This window comes from Oryctolagus cuniculus, chromosome 8 (genome assembly GCF_051225735.1).
Source record: "Oryctolagus cuniculus isolate XC-2025 breed Fujian yellow rabbit chromosome 8, ASM5122573v1, whole genome shotgun sequence".
NCBI lineage: Eukaryota > Metazoa > Chordata > Mammalia > Lagomorpha > Leporidae > Oryctolagus > Oryctolagus cuniculus.
Genome location: NC_142874.1, coordinates 73,217,820 through 73,235,565, shown reverse-complemented (window position 1 = coordinate 73,235,565; position 17,746 = coordinate 73,217,820). Strand labels below are relative to the sequence as shown.

At 40.5% G+C, this 17,746-nt stretch overlaps 1 pseudogene; it reads left to right on the top strand.

Annotated features, from left to right (window-relative positions):
* The first annotated feature begins 306 nt into the window (after positions 1–306).
* Positions 307–17,746, top strand: part of LOC138843310 (programmed cell death protein 5 pseudogene) — a 68,915-nt pseudogene continuing 51,475 nt past the window's right edge.

Sequence of the window (17,746 nt, the reverse complement as noted above, 5' to 3'; positions counted from 1 at the left end):
AAAAGTTATATAGCCAAAGGGCGATTCCAAGATGTTGAAATAGGGAAAAGGCAGTCTTCTCTAGGCTAGGGGAAAAAAGTAAAAAAAAAAAAAAAAAAGAAGAGAGAAGAGAGAAGAGAGAAGAGAGAGAGAGAGAGAGAGAGGAAAGGAAAGGGAAGGGAAGGGAAGGGAAGGGAAGGGAAGGGAAGGGAAGGGAAGGGAAGGGGAAAGAAAGAAATTTTTAAACTATTAAAAAGTGGAGAATGCATTCTTAGAAGAGAGTTGGAGGGAAAACTGCAATGGAAATTCTGCAGAAGGAGAGACGCCATGGATCTGTGTGGAAAGTACAGACAGACAGCAACAAACATGGACCCAACAAATGACCCCAGCAGCCCTGACATGGAGAAAGTGCCTGCTTTTGAGAGCAAGGTGAGATCAAAATGCAGTGGCCCAAGTGAGCCAAGCAGACTACACTGCTTTTGTCTGGTCCAGAGCCCTGAGGGGAGTAGAGCACCTGCTTACCCAGAGAAAAAGAAAAGGGGTATGTCTCTCTATCTCCATCCCCTTGAAAATAATGCCTGGCAACCTAGTGGAAGAGGGTGGGCACCACTTTGGAAATAAGTAGGTAGCTGTGGCTGCTACTCTTCTTTATACATCTAGCAGGTGGCAGGGACAGTCGGCAACTTCTCAGCAGAGGTAACCACAGAAGCTCCAGTGTGGGCACCCAGCAATGGGCAGGGAGAAGGAGCCATTCCAACACTGATACGGGCTGTAGAGACACTTTTACGTATCCAGCGTGACTGTGAATGAATAAGGCTGCAGCCACTGGGTACTGGGCATGTGTGTGATCCAGTGATATTTCCAGAGGGAAAAATCTGCACTCCTTACTGATTTTCAGTCTGGGAGGATTCATAGGGGGCTGGGCACCCACACAGGATTATGAGGTGCCCTCAGCCTCTCAACATATAGGCTCTGGGGCTTCAGGGCTCAAACCACCTAAGCAGAGTACCCACAAGCAGCTGGCTCAGGGAAAGTCTCAGCATCTCTGTGTATGGGACAAGCTAGTCAGGCGGAATAGATGCTCTGTACCCCCTGTGACTGTGAGGGCCCTGAGTGCTGAGATTGTGGGAACTCTCTGACAGCATAAGAGGACACAGAATGCATCTGGGTTGCTGGGCAATCACTGTGTGCAGTTTCACACATTCAGAGCTCCCTGACTGCCTGGGGTGGGGTGAGTGCAGTGGGATCCATGTTCACACTGTGAGGACTGCACAGATCCTTTGTGCAATTCATGCAGAAGCGAGGATAAGTATTGCACCTATTGTGGGCTAACACCCTAGGCATTGATCTCCCAGGAAGAGATGAAGTGCATGTGTGATTATGACAACAGAGGTGACCAATGTGTGATTATGACAACAGAGGTGACCATAACCCTGCCTTCTGTTAATAAGAGGAAATCGGGGTCAGCACTGTAGCATAGTGAGTAAAGCCACCGTCCACAGTGCTGGCACCCCATATGGATGCCAGTTCAAGTCCTGGCTGCAACACTTCAGATCCCACTTTGCTATAGCCTGAGAAAACAGTAGAAGATGGCCCAAGTCCATGGCCCCTGCAACCATGTGGGAGACCTGGACGAAGCTTGAGGTACCTGGCTTCAGACTGGCACACCTCCAGCCACTGAGGCCATTTGGGAAATGAGCCAGCAGATGGAAGACACCTCTCTCTCTGTCTCTGTCTCTGTCTCTCTCTGTCTGTCTCTCTCTCTCTCTTTTTCTCTCTCTCTCTCCTTCTCTCCTTCCCTCCCTCCCTCCCTCTCTCTGTAACTCTGCCTTTCAAATAAATAAACAAATCTTTAAAATAAAAAAGAGATCTACCATGCCCAACTTGGGTGTCACCCTGGATACTCACCCTACCCAGGAACACTGACCTGAGTTCACTGGCCACAGCCTGCATACACTTGCAGAATACACTCATAAGTACATAGAACTTTCTCTAGGATAGGCCATATGCTAGGCCATAAAGCAAGTCTCAGCAAGTTTTAAAAAATATAAATCACACTACCCATCTTATCTGAACATAATGGAATCAAGCTGGAAATCAACAAGTCAAGAATCTCAAGAACATATACAAACACATAAAGATTGAACAATATGCTCTTGAATGAACAGTGGGTCATAGAAGAAATCAAAGAAAAATCATAATTTTTTGGAAACAAAGACAATATACAACAAATTAAAACACATGGGAAATGCAAAAGCAGTGTTAAGAGGAAAGTATAGCAATTGATGCCTACATCAAGAAATTGGAAAGATACCAAATAAAGGAGCTATCAATTGATCTCAAGGAGCTAGATAAACAAAAAATCAAATGCCAAATGAGAAGAAATGGATTGATTCCTGGACACATACAATCTACCAAAATTCAGTCATGAAGACACTGGAAGCCTAAACAGACCAAAAACCAAGATGGAGAAGGCACCAGTAATAAAGACCCTTCCAACAAGGAAAAGCTGAGGATCGGATGGCTTCACTGCTAAATTCTACTAGACATTTAAAGAACTGATTGCAATTCTTCTCAAGCTACTCAAAACAATTAAAAGGGACAGAATCCTCCCAAACTCCTTCTATGAAGCCTGAATCACCTTAAATCCTAAACCAGAAAAAAAGATACAATAGAGCAGGAGAACTGAAAGCAAATATCCCTGATGAACACAGATGCAAAAATCCTCAACAAAATATTAGCTAATTGAATCTAACAACACATCTGAAACATTAATCACCCAGACCAAGTGGGATTTATCCCTGGTATGCAGGGATGGTTAAACATTTGCAAATCAATCAATGTTATATATCCCATTAACAAACTGAAGAACAAGAACCATATGATCATCTCAATAGATGTGGAGAAAGCATTTGATAAAATACAGCATCCTTTCATGGTGAAAACTTTAAACAAATTGGGTACAGAAGGAACATTCCTCAATTCAATCAAGACAATTTATGACAAACCTATGGCCAGCATCTTACTGAATGGGGAAAAGCTGGAAGCATTCCTCCTAAGCTCAGGAACCAGACAAGGAAGCCCACTCTTACCATTGCTCTTCAATATTTTCCTGAAAGTTTTAGCCAGAGCCATTAGGCAAGAAAAATAAATCAAAGGGATACAAATTGGAACGGAGGAAGTCAGACTATCCTTGTTTGCAAATGACATGATTCTATATATGGAGAACCAAAAGTCTTCATTATGAGGCTATTGGAATTCATCAAAGAGTTTGATAAGTGGCAGTATATAGTATTATATCATTCTTAACCACTGGTTTGATAAGGACATAAAAGTTTGACAAAAGTATATTTGAAGAAATACTGACACACACACACGCATTTCTTTTTTGTTGATTTTTTTTTCATTTTTAATTTCAGTTCCCAAATATAAGAGGGAACATGTGGTAATTTTCTGTGTCCAGCTCATTTCATTCAATGTGATGTCCTCCAGCTGCATCCATTTTTATGCAAATGGAAGAATTTCATTCTCTTTACAGCTGAATAACAGTCCATTATATGTGTGTGTGTTTGTATAAATGAACCACATTTTATAACCATTTATCTGATGATGGACATCTTGGCTGATTCCATATTTTGGGTATTAAGAACAGTGCTGTTATAAACATTGTAGTTCTGGGGCCTGGCGCTGTGGCATAGCAGGTAAAGCTGCCATCTGCACTGCTGGCATCCCATATGGGCGCCGGTTCTAGTCCCAGCTGCTCCACTTCCTATCCAGTTCTCTGCTATGGCGTGGGAAAAAAATAGAAGATGGCCCAAGCCCTTGGGCCCCTGCACCCACAGGGGAGACCTGGAAGAAGCTCCTGGCTCCTGGCTCCTGGCTTTGGATTGGCACAGCTCCAGCTGTTGTGGCCAATAGGGGAATGAACCAGTGGATGGAAGACCTCTCTCTCTCTCTCTCTCTCTCTCTACCTCTACCTCTACCTCTCCTTCTCTCTCTGTGTAACTCTTTCAAGTAAAATAAATAAATCTTTAAAAATAAATAAAACATGATAGTTCAGGTTGCTTTTTGATATAATGTGTTTATGCCTTTTGAGTATGTACTTAGTAGTGGGATTGCTGGGCTATATGGTAAGTCTGTCACTAGTTTTTTTAAGAAATCTCCATGCCCTTTTGCACAGTGGCTGCAATAATTTTCATTCCCACTAATAATATGTGTTCCCTTTCATCACATCCTAACCAGAATTTGTTAATTTCTATCTTTTGGATAATAACAATTCTGACAGAAGTGGGGTCATATCTTATTGTGGTTTTGATTTGCATCTCCCTGATGGCTAATGATGTTGAATATTATTCATATATTTGTCTGCCATTTGAATTTCTTCTTTCAGAACTGTCTACCAGGGTTCTTTTCCCATTTCTCACTGGATTGACTTTTTTTTTCAAGTGCTAACTTTTTTCAGTTTTTGATTTAAAGTCTGTTTTTTCTGAGTAAAGCTACTCCTGCTCATTTTTGGTTTCCATTTGCCTGCTGTGTCTTTTTTCAACCATTCTGTTTAGTCCACATATATCTTTATTTGTGAAGTGAGTTTCTTCTAACTAACATATAGAGTTTTTTATTCATTCAATCAACCTAAACCTTTTGACTGGAATTTAATCCATGTATATTCAAGGTTAGTATTGATAGATAAAAATATATGTAATTTTGTTGACTGGCTACTGATTATAGTTGCTTTGTTAGTGAATTTAGTAGCATTGTGTTTTCATGATATTTATGTATAATGTAGGACTCCCTTCAGAATTTCTTATAAGGCTGGTCTGATGGTGAATTCTCTCAGGTTTTTTTTTTTTTTTAGCTAGTTTTTTTTTAGCTTATTTCACCTTCACTTTTAAAGGACAGCTTCATTGGATATAATATTCTTGTTTGGAAGGCTTTTTATTTTTATTTTTATTTCAAATGTATTTATTTGACTGACAGACGTGAGCAAAAGAGATAGAGAGAAAGGTGTTCCTTCCACTTGTTCACCCCCCAAATGGCCGCCACGGCCAGAGCTATGCCGATCCAAGCCAGTAGCCAGGTGCTTCCTCCTGGTACCCATGAGGGTGCAGGAGCCCAAGCACTTGGGCCATCCTCCACTGCCCTCCTGGGCCACAGCGGAGAGCTGGACTGGAGGAGGAGCAACCGGGATTAGAACCCAGCACCCATATGGGATGCCAGCAACACAGGATTAACCAACTGAACCATGGCACCGGCCCTAGAAAGTTTTTATTCCTTTTAAGACCTTGAGCAGATCATTCCCACTCTCTTCTGGCCTGTATAGTTTCTGCTGAGAAGTCTGCTGTTAGTCTAATTGATTTTCCTATATACGTAACTTGATTCTTTTTTCTCACTGTCTTTAGGAGTTTTTCCTTCTCCTTAACTTTTTTTTTTTTTTTGGACAGGCAGAGTGGACAGTGAGAGAGAGAGACAGAGAGAAAGGTCTTCCTTTACCGTTGGTTTACCCTCCAATGGCCGCCACGGCCGGTGCACTGCGGCCGGCGCACCGCGCTGATCCGATGGCAGGAGCCAGGTACTTATCCAGGTCTCCCATGGGGTGCAGGGCCCAAGCACTTGGGCCATCCTCTACTGCACTCCCAGGCCACAGCAGAGAGCTGGCCTGGAAAAGGGGCAACCGGGATAGAATCCGGCGCCCCATCCGGGACTAGAACCCGGTGTGCCGGCGCCGCAAGGCAGAGGATTAGCCTAGTGAGCTGCGGCGCTGGCCCTGATTTGGTTATTCTTAATGATTTCTATGTTTTTAGTGAATGTTCCATTCATGTCACATATTCATTTCCTCATTTCTCCAAGCTATCTGTATTCTCTTGCATTACACTGAGTTTCCTCACATCATTATTTTGAATTCTGTTTCTGTCATTTCATAGAGTTCCTTCAGATCACAATCTATTTCTGGGGAATTATTTTGTTATTTTGCAGGTGTCATGGTACCTTGCTTCTTCATGTTTCCTGTGTCCCTACATTGATGTCTGTGCATCTGTTGTAAAAGCTCCTTCTTCATGGAGTAAGTTTTAGTGGAAAAGAACTTATGGCGTAGATGGGATGTAGAGTATCACTTGGTTTTTCTTTGGCTTTGGTTCTAGGTGAGCCCAGAAGCACAACCTCTAAATGGTTTCTTTTGTTTTAAATATTGTGAGCTGTATCTATAAGTGACACAGTGACCTAGTTTGCAGCAATTTGTATAGGTGGAAGTATGAGTTTGAGGTGAATATGGGCTTCCTAAGGAGTGTATCTTCAGTATCCAGAGAGTTTGGCATCAGTTACACTAGGGATTTTGATATCCAGGTCCTCATTGTTGGTGCTGAGGGACACAGGGTACCCTTGTCCCACTGGCAAGCCTGACTGATGTTGGGGCTTGTGGCACCAGCAACTGTGGCTCTAGGATTGTATGATGCAGATGGACCTTTCCCAAAGTCCTGCTGGGAAAGTATAACTTTTGCTGTGGCTTATAACAGCAAAAGCTCTAGTCTCATGACTAGAAGATATGAATTGAACCCTGCCTTAGTCTTACAGGGTAACAACAAGGTATACAGGAGATTTTGCACTGGCAGATATGGTAATAGAATGCAGGTTCTTCCATAGATCCCACTGGGTATATTCCAATAGGGTTGGAATAGGGTTGTTCATGGTTTAGACACTTTTCTTAGGGCCTCTAATAATGACTTTGTCCTCGGCTTTAGATCCTGTGAATTTAAACTGCTTGTTAGACTCATTTTCTCCATACTTAAAAAAATAAAATTCTAGGTGTACATGAAACCTTCTATGGAAGCAGTTTCTGCAAGCTGGCACTGCACCCCCTGGAGAGGCCACATCCTGCTGAGAAGCCACCTCCTGCTGGAGCTCTGTCTTGACCCCACTTCCCAAAGATGCCCCTTTTCAGCATGAAGCAGCCAGAGCAATCATTGCCCAGTTCCCCCTAACAGATGTTAGGGTTCCCATTTCTGGAGGTAGGAATGTGAGGAGTCAGATGGGTTAATAGATAGTCAGGGGATCCTAATGGAATTTGGGGTTTAAAATATTTGTTTCCTTCCCCAAAACGTTATCTTTAGCAAGAACAAACAGGCTTCCCTCCTTCCTTCGAAATCTCCAAATTTACCATGAGTATAGCAAAAGAGCTCTTTCTGAGCTCACAGCTTATTCTGAAAACAAGTTACCTATTCCACCCTTAGCAGGCCAGACAGGATGGAGAAATGTAAATGAGGTCTTTTGATGGTTTTTGTCCCTGCCTCATAACTGAATGCCAATCTGAATGTCAAGCTTTTTTCTCTTAAAACTTGTACTTAAAGCCAACTGCCACCAGTTCCTTTGGGATTTCCTCTCTTGGAAGCCCCCTTCCACACCACTCTGGCTGGAGGTCCTTGATTCTAAGAAATAATTTTAAATCTCAAAAAAAGAAATACTTCCCTCCCTCCCTCTCTGCTTCCTTCAATCTTATTTATTCTTTCATTTCTTTAATTTTTGCAAAAAACATAATTTCAATCCCCTATAATCACAAAACCTCCACTAACCATAATATTCAACAAGTATCACAGTTACATAAGAATACAAAAAGTGCTACAAACAACAATCAAATCACAAGACATCCTAAACATTTTTTGCATTCTTATTAACAACCACATATAAGAGAAAATATATGATATTTTTCTTTCTTGGATGGGCTTATTTCACTATCATAAATATTAAAAAACAAAACTCTAGTGTCATATGGGACTTGGATTTTATTTTTACAAAATAATCTTAAGGCGGTTACATAAAACATTCTGATCAATTCATTTCAATATTTTCTTTATACCAGAAGACCCTAGTTCTTGTCATGGAACTTGAAAGATTTAGCCTCCTATATCTTTCATATATCTGATCAATCAAAGTCTTTAACCTAAGTACTTGAGAAACAAAAACTGCATGCAATGTCCACATGCCATATTGTAATGCCTGGTTTTGAGTCTCAGTTATACTTCCAATTCTGAACTTCTGCTAACACACATGATGGAAGGCAACAGTGATGGCTTAAGTAGTTGGATTCCTACCACCAATGTGGGAGACCTGGACTGAGTTCTAGGCTCCTGATACTGGTTTAGCCCTGCACTGTGTGTTGAAGGCATTTGGGAAGTGAATCAGTAAACGGGAGGTTCTCTCTCTCTCTCTCTCTCTCTCTCTCTCTCTTCACTCTCTCACTCTCTTACTCTCTCACTCTCAAATAAAAAAAAATTATTGGATAGAATCAGGGTTGAGAAAACACATCCATATTTCAATTATAGTTAGCATTTTTCTTTTTCTCACCTCTACCATTACTTGAATGAGACTACACATGATTCCAAGTAAAAAAAAAAAAATGAAATGTAATTACCTGGAAATGCAATTACAATAGACAGCCCACTGTGCAGAAATATGGGTATTTACCACCCTTCTTGATATTAACTAATTAAATTTATTTTAAATTAATTGCCAAATCCATTTTAATATCATGCCTCTACATGACTTATCTCAAATCTCTACATGATTACTCCTGCTATTTTTAATGAGACAAAATTTAGGAGAACCCATGATTAGTTGTTTTTTGGCTCCATATTTGAATATATAAAAAAACCTTTACAAATAACAATAGCCTGGGTAGGAGGTGAGGAAATGTAATTAACATTACTGGTGACCTTAATTTATTTATTATTATTATATTTATTTATTTTATATTTCTATTCATGCAAATTATCTCCTTCTTCTCTAATTATTCCATAATTATCTGATGATACGGTTTTATTTTTAATAAAAAAAACAATAAAATCTGCCTTCTTCCAATTTTTTATCATGATTAAAAGAAATCACAAACAAAACATATTAGAGATGACAAAGGAGCATGTGAAGTCATATGCAAACACATGTAGCTACATTCAAGAATAATGCAATGAAGTGTAATCACATTCAAGAGTAGAGTTGAAAAAAAGAAAAATGCTTATTTTCTTTAGTAACTACATAACTATAGGTACGGCAGAAATTAAAATAGTATTAATGAAATATCACAAACAATATGCCACTATCTTTATAAATGTACAAGGATACTTCAAAAAGTTAATAGAAAATGTAATTAAAAGATACTTTTGTTTTTATGTGTTTTATGTTTATTTGAAAGGCACAGCAACAGTGAGAGGGGGAGAGATGGGGAGAGAAAAGACTGTCCACCCACTGGTTCTCTCTCCCAAATGGCTGCAATAGCCAGGGCTAGGCCAGGCCAAAGCCAGGAGAGAACTCCATATGGATCTCCGACATAGATGGCAAAAGCTCAAGTACTTGCCATCATCTACTGCAATACCAGGAACATTAACACAGAGCTGAATTTAAAGCAAAGCAGATGGGACTTTAACAGGCACTGACACAGGATGCCAGTATTGCAGGTGGCAGAAAGACCTGGTTTACAACAACACTGGCCCCAACATTATTTATTTTTTGTAGAAAAAATGGAATGCATGATAATTTTTTCATAATGCACATATTCCATGAACTTAGTTAAGACATCTTCTTGGGGCTGGTGCTGTGGCATAGTGTGTAAAGCCGCCACCTGCGATGCCAGCATCCTATATGAGCGCTGGTTCAAGTCCTGGCTACTCCACTTCTAATCCAGCTCTCCGCTATGGCCTGGGAAGGTAGAAGAAGATGGTCCAAGTCCTTGGGCCCCTGAACCCACACAAGAAGACCTAGAGGAAGCTCCTGGCTTCATATCCACACAGCTCCAGCTATAGTAGCCAACTGGAGAGTGAACCAGCTGATTGAAGACCTCTCTCATGCCTCTCCTCTCTCTGTGTAACTCTGACTTTTAAATAAAGGAGTAAATCTAAAAAAAAAAAAAACAAACAAACAAACAAACAAAAACACAACAACAAAAAAAGGCCCCATCTATGTAAACTTGGAAACATCTCAGAAAAACATTTTACTGTTGTAACACCATTAGTGTGCACCAATTTCCTTTTTTCCCTCTATTTTTGCGTACAGGGGAGTACAATTTCTACTCTTTGAAGATATTTATGACCACAACTATTATTAGGAAATACTAAGTGTTTGTGAGCACATAGTGAGCCAGAAAGCAAGAGGAAAATAGTTAAGCCCCACTGATTGTACAAACAATCTTCTCAGAACCACCTTTGGAGGGCACAACCCCAGTAACCCTAGGACATCGCACTAGGTCTACTTCCTAAACATGACTGGATAAAGTTTTTCCCTTAACCCATTAATGATGTTAATCCATTAAACACTAACATAAGACATTAGGGATAAAGTTTTTAACACACAATCCTCTGGGAGACATCCAAACTATAGTCAAACCATAGCTTAGAACTTTTTTACTTCAAATTCCTGAGATTTAAGTTGTTTCTTGTCATTTCCTAACCCATTTTCTTAGACCAAATAGTCCCAAAACAATTAAAGACAAAGAATCAGCTGTTAAATATTCCCCAGTTATATAAGCACTGCACACATTCTAGAAGGAAGTTCTCCCTGTCTTCAAAAAGTACAGATTATTTCAAACATAACCAACTTCAAAGCATAGTAAATTGAGCAAAGCTCCTCAGTTTCTCAATTTACTATATGAGATGCACCTAACCGCACACTAAACTCCAATATAACTGCATTTCTGATCTCCCCAACATCTATTCCAAACTCCTTCATATCTTAGTAAGTGATATCATTTGCTAGTTGATCAGGTCATGAAGAAAGTGGTAGTTTTGGTTTTTTTTAAGATTTATTTATTTTTTTTTAACTTTTATTTAATGAATATAAATTTCCAAAGTACGATTTATGGATTACAATGGCTTCCCCCCCATACCGTCCCTCCCACCCACAACCCTCCCCTTTCCCACTCCCTCTCCCCTTCCATTCACATCAAGATTCATTTTCGATTATCTTAATATACAGAAGATCAGCTTAGTATACATTAAGTAAGGATTTCAACAGTTTGCTCCCACACAGAAACATAAAGTGAAAAATAATAGATGATTTTTTTTAAATGATGATGAAATCAGATCAGACCTATTGTCATGTTTAATCCCAGTGAGAGTCAAGTTGGGAGTTGAAAAAAAAAAGATTTATTTATTTATTTGAGAGGTATAGTTACAGAGAGGCAGAGGCAGAGACACAGAGAGAGGTCTTCCATCCACTGGTTCACTCCCAAGATGACCGCAATGGCTGGAGCTGGGAGGATCCAAAGCCAGGAGCCAGGAGCTTCTTCCAGATCTCCCACATGGTTGCAGGGGCCCAAGGACTTGGGCCATCTTCTACTGCTTTCCCAGGCCATAGCAGAGAGCTGGATCAGGAGGGGAACAGCCAGGACTCGAACCAGCACCCATATGGGATACCAGGACTGCAGGCGGCAGCTTCTCCTGCTACACCTCAGTGCTGGCTCCAAACAGTGGTGGTTTTCCTTGACTCTCTTCTCACCAGTAACTCTTCAAAAATGATTACATTAATCTTCAGAGTACATAAAACTATGATTTTCACTACCTTCACTACTATGACCCAGCTAGAAACCATAGTCTGTCACCTGGGTTACGGTAGTAGTCTAATTCCCTCCCTGCTTCCAATGTTGACCCACTTCCTTCTACTTTAAACAAATAAACCAAAGGGATACTGTTAAGATGTGATAAACCAATTGCTTCCATATCCACACGTCTTCAGTAAACTTGCTCAGAGTAAAAGCCTGTGTTGTTAATAATGACTTACCAGGAGCAGCACTATCTGACCTTCCACAAAACCCTCCTCCAGGACAACTCCAAAGTAACTCACTTAAAACCACTTCCCACTCATTTTAAATTACATCATTACCTTTTCCTGAGCTGTTGGTCCTTGGTAACACTTTGCCTCAGCCATTTGAATTTGCTGGCCCTATGTGATTTCTTCTTTTAAATCTTCAGGTTTTCACTCTCAGAGAGGAAATCCTTATTTAAACTGCAAACCTCTACTCACATTCCACATCCTATACCACTGTTTTATTTTTCCTCTCAGCACATACTAACACATAGTATTGTATATCTTTTTAAATTTTATTTAAGGTATAGAAATTTCATACATTTCATATATACAGATTTAGGAACACAGTGATACTTTTCACCTACTCTCCATCCCACCCACACTTCCATTCTTCTTCCTCCTCCCTCTCCTATTCTCACTCTTAATTTTTACAAAGATGCATTTACAGTTAACTTTATACTCATAAGATTAACCCTGCACTAAATAAAGATTGGGTTTAATTTGCTACTCTTTTCCTAGCTTTTTAAAATTTATTTATTTATTTGAAAGGCAAAGTGACAGAGAGAGGGAGAGATAAAGAGGGATCTTCCATCTTCTGGTTCACTCTCCATATGCCTACAACAGGAGTCTAAAACTCAATCTGGGTCTCCCACAAGGGTGACTGAGACACAAGTATTTGGGTCATCATCTGCTACTTCCCATGCACATAGCAGGAAGCTGGATCAGAAACAGAGTGGTGGGACTCAATCTCCGGCAATAATATTGGGTCAGAAACTTAACTGGCAGTACCAGAACACCCTTCCCTTCGCAGCTGTTTAACACAGAATCTTGTTACCAAAAGGTTCTTGTCAGTGGTACCAAATCAAAAAAAACAGGGACATGATTTGAGGAAGATAAACTTTAATTAAAAATAAACTTTAATAATCTTCCATAAATGAGGAGGGTAGCAGACTAAAGTCTCAAAAACTACTGTCTTCCTGAGTGACTCATACCTCAAATGTCAGTAATATCTGGGGCTGTGCCAGGATACAGCAAGGTGCCAGGAATTCAATCCAGGTTTCATATCTATGTGGCAGAAACCCAAATACTTGAGCCATCACCTCTGAGTCCAAGGATCTTTATTGGCAGGAAGCTAGAGTCAGGAGTCAGATATTAAACGTAGGCATTCTTTTTTTAAAAAAGATTTATTTTATTTATTTGAAAGAGTTATATAGAGAGGTAGAAATAGAGAGAGAGAGAGAGGTCTTCCATTCGCTAGTTCACTTCCCAGATGGCCGCAATGGCCAGAGCTGTGCCGATCCAAAGCCAGGAACCAGGAGCTTCTTCCAGGTCTCCTATGTGTGTATAGGGGCCCAAGGACTTCAGCCATCATCTACTGCTTTCCCAGGCCATAGCACAGAGCTGGATTGGAAGAGGAGCAGCTGGAACTAGAACCAGCACCCATATGGGATTCCAATGCTTCAGGTCAGGGCTTTAACCTGCTGCACCACAGTGCTGGCCCCTAAACCTAGGCATTCTGATATGTGTCTTAACCAATAGGCTAAATACCTACTTTTACTTTCTCAAAGTTTGTTGGTAGTATTTTATGGCCTTGAATGTAGTGGTGCTTGCATAATGTGTACCTTGTGTACTTAAAAAAATATGTATTGTATTACTACTGAGTTCAGTGTCTTTCTTACAAATATTAAGGTCAGGGTGGCTGATAACATTGTTCAGAATCTCTACCCTTTTACAGATTTATGCCCTATGCAGGGAGTAGTACTTGGTGAACAGTTAGGTGAGACATACATGCATGTTCTCTTACACTGAGCCCATTGTTAGGTATTTTTATACATCATAATCTTCTCTAAATATTCTGGGCATAAATCTTCCAACTTATTCTTTCTACCAAATCATTATCTGTATCTCCTTAGTCAGTGTGACTCAAGCTTCTGCGTAGCTCTCCCTCCAGGTACAACAGTAAATTAGATGTGCCCCCTTTGAAGTTATGCCCAAAGGAGGAAAGTGAAATTCTGTACCAATTCACTTTTGGATGGTAGGTGAGCCCATCCACAAACTATGCTCAAATTTTTCTTCACCCAATTGGTTCCATGGAATTCTATAGGTATAGCCATAGGGATAGTCTAACAGCAAGATGAAAACATGGCAGAAGTTGGTATACTGACAAAATTAGTGACTTAATAAATAGTGTCTCAAGTCCTGTCCAGGTCCCATCTTGTTGCTTCTACTTGATGATAGAGCACTGTGGGTATACTCAAATTTAAGACTTTGTGAATACAACAATTCTTATTTTATAATTTGCAGCTCAGTTCATATAGTTCCTTGAGAACCCACCATATGCCATTTTGGTCTTATGCCAAATGCAGAGCTTTTTTACAAAAAGAAAACAGTTCTTTCACAAATAAGCAAGCTTCAAAACCCTAGGTTCCTTCACTTTGATTGTTCTCTTAAGGTACTTCCAGATCCAATAAGGCATTGTGATCTACCACAGATACTTCAAGAACTATGGGAGACATTAAATCAAGGTCAAGTGGCAGAGCTTCCTCCACAGCAAGAAAGACAGCATGAAGAGCTTTCTTCTAAGTGCCAAAGCTGGAAACCTCATAGACTATGTAACAACTAGTTGAGCAGTAAACCCAAATATAGTAGACATTGCCTTAATCGAAGCAGAAATGTTTTAAAGATTTACTTATTTGAAAGTCAAAGTTCCAGAGAGAGAGATAGTCCAGCTGCTCTTTCACTCCCAAGATGACCGTACCAGCAGGGTTTGGGCCAGGCTTAAGCCAAGAGGCTGGAACTTCTACATCTCCCATGTGGATATCAGGGGCCAAAACAGTTGAGCCATCTTCTGCTTTTCCCAGGCTATTAGCAGGGAACTGCATTAGAAGTGGCACAGCCAGGACTCAAACCAGCACCCATCTGTGATATTGGATTCAGAGGTTGTCGCTCCCCCTCTTCGTGGAGGAACGACACAGGACCCTGCGCTGTTCTTTCGTCTGCTCGGCCCTCCCCAGGTTTGCTGCTGGTTCTTCCCGGGTTGGCTATTGTCCCTTCCACCTCCGTGGATGGGCGGTTCCCCCTGGCCACTTTCCCCACTTCCGCAGGGGAGCGGCACACTGCCGGCCGGCTCTCTCGGGGGCTGCACAGGTGTTCCCCTTAGATGTTCCTCTTAGATGTTCCTGGTGCATGCCGTCTCTCTCCTCCTTTATAGTCCTCCTCTGCCAATCCCAACTCGGCTGCCCACACGCTGAGTACGCTGCTCTCCTCCAATCAGGAGCAAGTCCTACAGTTTATTGGCTGAACTGGAGGCAGCTGTGTAGAAGCTGTTTTCTTCTCTCCCAGCGCCATATTGTGGGAGAGCAGATGCATAGAATAAGTCTTAATTCCAGTAACTTGGTCTAGTCTGAGTTGCTCCCAGTTGCTCCCCACAACAGGTGGCATCCTTACCAGATATGCTACAATTATGGCCCCTCCAAGCTAAATTTTAAGAACTTTAGATTTCTCTCTTAGTCATAGAAGGTTCAAAATGCAGCAATTTGTCTTCCATTTCAAGATGACATCATAATTTATCCCAGAATACTGTGCAGCTAAAAATTTCTTGATATGCAAAGCTGCTAAATGTTTATAAGTCTAGTCTAATTCTGGCAAATGTCTTACGAAAGCATACAGGATACTTGCTACTTCCCAGTCATCAGATATAATCAAAGCACACTGTCATCAATATTAGACCACAAAAACACATTTTAGAATACTAAGATAAACAGTATATTGAAAACTAAATTGAAAAGAAATTAGAATTGACTTAACCCTGCTGTCTTTATTAATAAAAATCAAAACTTTTCTGTGTTCTCTACTTCTTAGAATACAGCAAAAAGAAATAAAATCTCTGTGAGATTATCAGTGCTCAAGACACCAGAAATTACTTTGCTGTGTTTTGGTAGATCTCATGCAAAACAGCAGATGCAACTGTAGTCACTACAAGATGAATTTGGTAATAATCCAATAAATTTTTCCAGTGTGTGTATGTATTCTGTACAAACCAAATACTAATATTACCAGAATAACCATTTTTAACTTTTATTTAATGAACATAAATTTCCAAAGTGCAGCTTATGAATTACAATGGCTTCCCCCCCATAACGTCCCTCCCACCCACAACCCTCCCCTTTCCCACTCCCCTTCCATTCACATCAAGATTCATTTTCGATTCTCTTTACACACAGAAGATCAGTTTAGCATACGTTAATTAAAGATTTCAACAGTTTACTCCCACAGAGAAACATAAAGTGAAAAATACTGTTTGAGTACTAGTTGTAGCATTAAATCACAATGTACAGCACACTAAGGACAGAGATCCTACATGAGGAGTAAGTGCACAGTGACTCCTGTTGTTGACTAAACAAACTGACACTCTTGTTTATGGCATCAGTAATCACCCTAGGCTCTTGTCATGAGCTGCCAAGGCTATGGAAGCCCCCTGAGTTCACTGACTCTGATCATATTTAGACAAGGCCATGGTCAAAGTGGAAGTTCTCTCCTCCCTTCAGAGAAAGGTACCTCCTTCTTTGATGACCCATTCTTTCCACTGGGATCTCACTCACAGAGATCTTTCATTTAGGTTTTTTTTTCCCCAGAGTGTCTTGGCTTTCCATGCCTGAAATACTCTCATGGGCTTTTCAGCTGGATCAGCATGCCTTAAGGGCTGATTCTGAGGCCAGAGTGCTGTTTCGGACATCTGCCATTCTATGGGTCTGCTGTGTATCTCATTTCCCATGTGGGATCGTTCTCTCCCTTTTTTATTCTATCAGCTAGTATTTGCAGACACTATTCTTGTTTATATGATCCCTTTGGTTCTTAGTCCTATCATTATGATCAATTGTGAACAGAAATTGATCACTGGGACTAGTGAGATGGAATTGGTACATGCCACCTTGATGGGATTGAATTGAAATCCCCTAGTATGTTTCTAACTCTACCATTTGAGGTAAGTCAGCTTGAGCATGTCCCAAATTGCACATCTCTTCCCTCTCTTATTCCCACTCTTATATTTAACAGTGATCACTTTTCAGTTAAGTTTCAGCACTTAAGAAGAATTGTGTATTGATTACAGTATTCCACCAAAAGTATTAAGTAGAACAAACAAAAAACATACTAAGAGGGATAACATATTAAGCTGCTCATCAACAGTCAGGGTGAGGGCTGATCAAGTCACCGTTTCTCATAGTGTTCATTTCACTTTAACAGGTTTCCTTTTTGGTGCTCAGTTAGTTGTCACCTATCAGGGAGAACATATGGTATTTGTCCCACTGGGATTGGCTTATTTCACTCAGCATAATGTTTTCCAAATTCCTAACAGGGATAACTTTTCAGTTAAATTTAAACACCTAGGAATAATCGTGTGTTAATTACAGAGTTCAACCAATGGTACTAGAACAAAAAAAAAATACTAAACTGAATAAAGTATTACATGGTACATCAACCGTCAGGACAACAGCTGATCAAGTCACTGTTTCTCATAGTGTCCATTTCACTTCAACAGGTTTCCCCTTTGGTGCTCAGTTAGTTGTCGCCGATCAGGCAGACATATGATATTTGTCCCTTTGGGACTGACTTAATTCACTCAGCATGATGTTTTCCAGATTCCTCCATCTGGTTGCAAATGACCGGGTTTCATTGTTTTTGACTGCTGTATAGTATTATATAGAGTACATGTCCTATAATTTCTTTATCCAGTCTCCTGTTGATGGGCATTTGGGTTGGTTCCAGGTCTTAGCTATTGTGAATTGAGCTGCAATAAACATGAATGTGCAGACAGCTTGTTTGTTTGCCAATTTCATTTCCTTTGGGTAAATTCCAAGGAGTGGGATGGCTGGGTTGAATGCTAGGGTTATATTCAGGTTTCTGAGGAATCTCCAGACTGACTTCCATAGTGGCTTAACCAATTTGCATTCCCACCAACAGTGGGTTAGTGTCCCTTTTTCCC